The 5000-nt window shown below is 58.3% G+C and overlaps 1 protein-coding gene across 1 annotated transcript in view; it reads left to right on the top strand.

Annotated features, from left to right (window-relative positions):
• Positions 1-2705: 2705 nt before the first annotated feature.
• TMPRSS9 (transmembrane serine protease 9) overlaps positions 2706-5000 on the top strand; it is a 76876-nt gene continuing 74581 nt past the window's right edge. The window contains exon 1 of the mRNA XM_045300045.1: positions 2706-2726. The gene's annotated coding sequence lies outside the window, so the exon portion shown is untranslated. The remainder of the gene's footprint in view (positions 2727-5000) is intronic.

Here is a 5000-nt window from a genome sequence, read left to right on the forward strand (position 1 = left end):
CGACCATTCATCCTCCTATCACCCACACATCCACCCATCCATCTACCCGACCATTCATCCTCCTATCACCCACACATCCACCCATCCATCTACCCAACCATCCATCCACCCATGCATCTACCCACCACCCATCCATCTACCCAACCATTCATCCTCCTACCATCTATACATCCATTCATCTACCCAACCATCCATCCACCCACTCATCCACCTACCTACCCATCCATCCATCTACCCATTTGTCATTTATCCATTCATCTATCTGTCCATCCATCTATTCATCTAGTCTTCATTGAGTGCCTGCTGTGTGCTCAGCCCTCCACCTACCTGTGTCCTGGACTCGCACCGTGCCCCAAAGGCTGGCCAGGTGAACAGCTGCAGGAGTGTGGATGTCCTGGGGCCATTGTAACAGTGCCACATACTGGGTGGCTGGAAATCATAAGAACTTATCATCTTAAAACTAAGAGACCCCTAAACCAAATGGCCATCAGAGTAAATTCTGACTCCGTGTATAAGACAACTGCCCTCCCCCACCCCACCCCAGGGGGTTTCCAAAACTCACTTTATGAGAGTAAAAAGCCTCATCTCTCCTGTTCTAGAGGCTACAGATCTGGGATCAAGGTGTTGGTTTGACCGCACTCCCTCCACGGGCTCAAGGGAAGGGTCCTTCCTGTTTCTTCTTTGCCCTGTGTCCCCTTGTGTCTCTTAAGGACCCTGGTCCTTCATTAGGAGTCCTGGTGGCTTAGTGTTTAAGTGTTGGGCTGCTCATTGCAAGGTTGAACAGCTTGACACCCCCAGTCCCCACTCAGAAAGGTGGGCTTTCTATGCCCACAAGAGTTACTCTCACCGAAGCCCACAGGGACAGTTCTGCCCTGCCCTCTGCCATCGCTAGGAGCTGGCATAGGCTCGATGGCATGAGTTTTTGGTTTGGTCGTTGGATGAGGCCCCAGCCTACAGCCGATGGCATTTTCAAAGTCCCTGTTTCTGCAGAGGGCCTTGCTCCCAGGACTGGGGATCAGGACTTGAACCAAACTTTTTGGGGACATGATACATGACAGCAGGGAAGTGTGGCTTGGTGAGGAATACGGCTTCCTCAGGAGAGTCCCCTGCTGTTTTTAGCCACCCAGTCTAAGATCTTTGTCATGGCGGTTCCAGGACACTCAGGTGACAGCTACTTTGTGCAGGGCCACAACGGGGACATGCATAGGCCACCGCAGCATTGCTCCACTGCCGACAGCAGCCAGGAGTCCCTGTCACGGGCACGCTCCCCCTGAGTGGTTAGGTGCGCCCAAGGTGGTTTGACAACAGAAGGAAGCAGGGCTTGGCCCTGCACCAGCCTCAGGACGGTGGTCACGTGAGCCCCTGGTGGCAGCCCCTGTGTCAACCCATCCATGGAGGGCTGTCCTCTTTCTTGCTGCCCCTCCACTTCACCAAGCACGATGTCCCCCTTCAGGACCAGCCCCTCCTGATGACACTGTTCAAAGAACCGGAGAAGCCTCCGCTTCCGGCTTCTAAGGCGCATCTGGCTGTTTTTCTCCCACACAAACGTCTTCATCTTCTCGGCGGCCCGAGGAGCCTCCTGTTCAACGTTTGCCACCCACACTATTACGCGATGCACCCATCCTGCGGCCATCTTTATCCGCCGTTCAGCTGTTGCCTACGATGTGAGGAACGATACCATGGGGTGCATAAGGCCTGACCTGATGAGGCTGGGAAGCCACCTCACCCTGAAGTTCCCCACCCCTAAATCCTTACCCCACTCCCCATGGGGGATTACTGACAAACAGCTCAGCAGCACCCCACCACCACTCCTCAGAACCAGAGCAGATCTGAGGGACCACCATCTACCGGGAGACGTGATGGCTCTGGGGCTCGGTGGGGGTGCCTGGGTGGGGTCCCAGACAGAAGATCTGAATTAGGAGTGAGCTGAATTCATGTTAACAGGTTGGGCTGCTCTCCTCCGCAAGGTTGGCAGTTCAACACCACCCGCAGGTCCGGGGAGAAAGATTGAGGCTTCCTGCTTCCATAAAGAGTGACAGTCTTGGAAACCCACGGGGGACAGTGCTACCCTGTCCAGTAGGGTGGCCGTGCATGGGAATAGACTCAGTGCCAGTATTTTTGGCATCCGTGATCACATGCCAATGTGGGTCCCAGACGGAGACCACTGGCCCACCGAACCGAGTGCCCAGGAGGGGACCGCAGCGGGAGGGCACGGGGTGTGGTCCACTGGGGACTCCCGACGGTCCCCACAGCTTCTCTGTGTGAGTCTCTTCTGGAATAAAGGGCTTCTTTTTGAAACATTGTGGTTGTTATCAAAATCACAAAAGCAAAACACAGCAGCCCTGACCCCAGGGCTCCCTGGGGCTCCTGTCCCCGGATCCCCCAGCCTTGCAGGCTCCCCAGAATCCCCTTGAGAGCTCCTCCCAGCCAGGTGGGCCCCAGAGGAGGTGGTGCCGCGACCTGCTTCTCCCCAACCCCCCAACCCCACCCCCACGACACGAAGGGGCTCACCTGCGGGGGAAGGGCGCCTCCCAACCCAGGTGACTTGGAACCCTACTCACCCGCAGGTGACTCCCCATCCCAGGTGACACTCTAGCTCCACGGGGTGAGGGGGGTGGGGGAGGCGGGGACAGAGGTGCCCCCGCCCAGGTGCCGAGGGCCCCTCCCCGTCCGGCTCCAGAAGGCGCGGCTGGAGCCGGTGGCCGCATCACCTGGAGCTCAGCACAGTGAGTCTGGGGTCTACAGCTGGCTTGGCTTTCTCTCTGGGAAACTGGGAAACGGGGGTGGGGGTGGGGGGACAAGGGGTGCGGGGAGATGCAGCCGCTTGGGAAGCCCAGCGGGGGTGTGTGCACCGGGCTGTTTAGACGGGATTTAGGTCTGTGTGGACCAGATTTTAGACGGGCTTGGGGCCGTGTGGACCTAGTTGGAGCTGTGGGGATGGGATTAGGGATAACACGCAGAGTGAACTGTGTAGATGGAGTTAGGGAAGTGTAGACACCTCAAGGGTGGGGTGGTCAAGGCCCAGGCAGAGAGTGGGGGTGTGGGGAGCCCCCAAAGGCCTCCTGCCCCCACCACAGTCTCCCTGCTGCTCCTGGACAGGACTTTTACTCAAACCAAGATTGATCGTTGGGTCTGGACCCCAGAGTTATCTGCTGAGCGGTAGAAATGGGGTTCACAGACTCCAGGAAGGTGGTCAAGTCTGCTGGTCAGGGATTTGGGCGGGCGCAGGGGCAGGGAGGGAGGGGAGGTCAGAATTTCAGCAGGGAGTGGTCAGAAGACCTGGGCCTGCAGGTGGGGTACTCCTTGTCACCATGTTTATGACCAGTTATTCCCGTGGCCCAGGGGGCCGATGAAGGGTGGCCTGAGGGGTCATGCTCTGAGCGTCTTGCAGCCGGGAAACTCCCACCCCCCCACCATTTCTCTAGGGATCACACACACCCCAGGCCCCACAGAGGGCAGTGTGGGCCCCTTGGCCTCCAGGGGCTGCAAAGCCCAATAGTTCTGGAAAGATTTTAACATCAAAAAGCCAACCTGATGTCTCCAGCCCTTTTTAAGACAGAAAAGTCCAGTTGCCCACCAGTCGGCTCAGACTAGGGTCACCCCGTGTGCACCCTGTAGGGATGATTCGTCAGAAGTAGGCAGCCAGGCCTTTCCTCTGAGCCGCCTCGAGGCAGACTTCAACGGCCAGCCTACGGGTGAGCCGCCCCACGCAGGGTCACTGTTGGCACCACCCAGGGGATTCTGCTGGTGGCCACCTCTGTCCGCATAGCCACAGTCCAGTCTGGTCGCCGGCTTCCCAGCCTGAGGGCCGTTCTAGGGACACCTCAGCTTTCAGACCGGCCTTGCAGAACTCCGGCCCTGGCTGTGGTCTGCTGGAATCCGTTTTGTCTTTGTGCATTTAAAAATGACGGACGTTAGGATGCAGCGGCCACCAGCCGTTCTGCAGGAGAAGCGTGGGAGGGGGGGCTTTCTTCCCCCGTAAAGAGTCACAGCGTTGGAAACCCACAGGGGCAGTGCCACCCTAACTGCTCACTAGGAGTCGGGATCGACTCGATGGCAGGGGGTCGGCTTGGGTGCTGGAGGTGGGGATAGGTTGCCCTGGAAGTGCCGATGCTTCAGTGCCCTCCACTAACTGGAGGCTGGAAGGGCAAGTCCGCCAGAGGCGCTTCGGAAGAAAGGCCGGGCAATCGAGGGGCTTCAGAACCTCGGTGGGCAAATGGAGTCCAAGAATCATGGAATTCCCCACGAGCTTTTCAAGCCCTTGTGGACTTCCAGGAAAAACCAGCCCTCAGGACCCGGTGGGGGGAGATGCATATGGGCCTCCTCATCAGACACGATCATCAACTGGGCTGCATGTTACAGGGGGACCGGTTTAGTTCAGATGTAGTACAGTTCCCAGCGCCACCCCCACCCCACCCTAGACTAACATCTGTGGCACCCACCCCCCAGTCCGCCTGTGACTCACCTCTAACCGCCCCCAAGACTAACACCTTTGTACCCCCCAGCCTCACCCAGGGCTAACATCCGTGTATCTTCCCCCAGGCCCTCCTGAGACTAACATCTGTGACCATGTCCCAGTCCCCCTCCAATCTCTGACCCTCCTCCAGTCCCCCCTCACATCTGTGTACCCTCCCCCAAGCGCCCCCCCCCCAAGACCTGTGGCCCTCCCCCAAGCTCTCTGTCAGCTTCCATAGGCCCAGGTCAAAACCACTGGGTGAACAATGAGTTCCACTACAAAACTCCCAGTACCCTTCATCCCCTTATCACCCCCTTTTCCCCACGGAGGCCCCCTTTTGCCCCAGGATGCAGCCTGGGGCTCCGTTGTTCTGATTACCTAAATGATGTCACCATAATGTGTGGGGGGCAGGGGGTGCGGGGCGGGCGTGGGCAGCCCTGATCATGACACCATGGATTACACGCAGAGAGGGAGGTTTTGGGGGTTCGAACCCACCCCGAGGTGCCTCGGAGGAGAGACCTCTGCTCCTGAGTTCCGACCTGGC

The sequence above is a fragment of the Echinops telfairi genome, unplaced genomic scaffold (genome assembly GCF_000313985.2).
Source record: "Echinops telfairi isolate 266 unplaced genomic scaffold, ASM31398v2 ScPeMD7_7459;HRSCAF=8497, whole genome shotgun sequence".
Classification (NCBI taxonomy): Eukaryota; Metazoa; Chordata; class Mammalia; order Afrosoricida; family Tenrecidae; genus Echinops; species Echinops telfairi.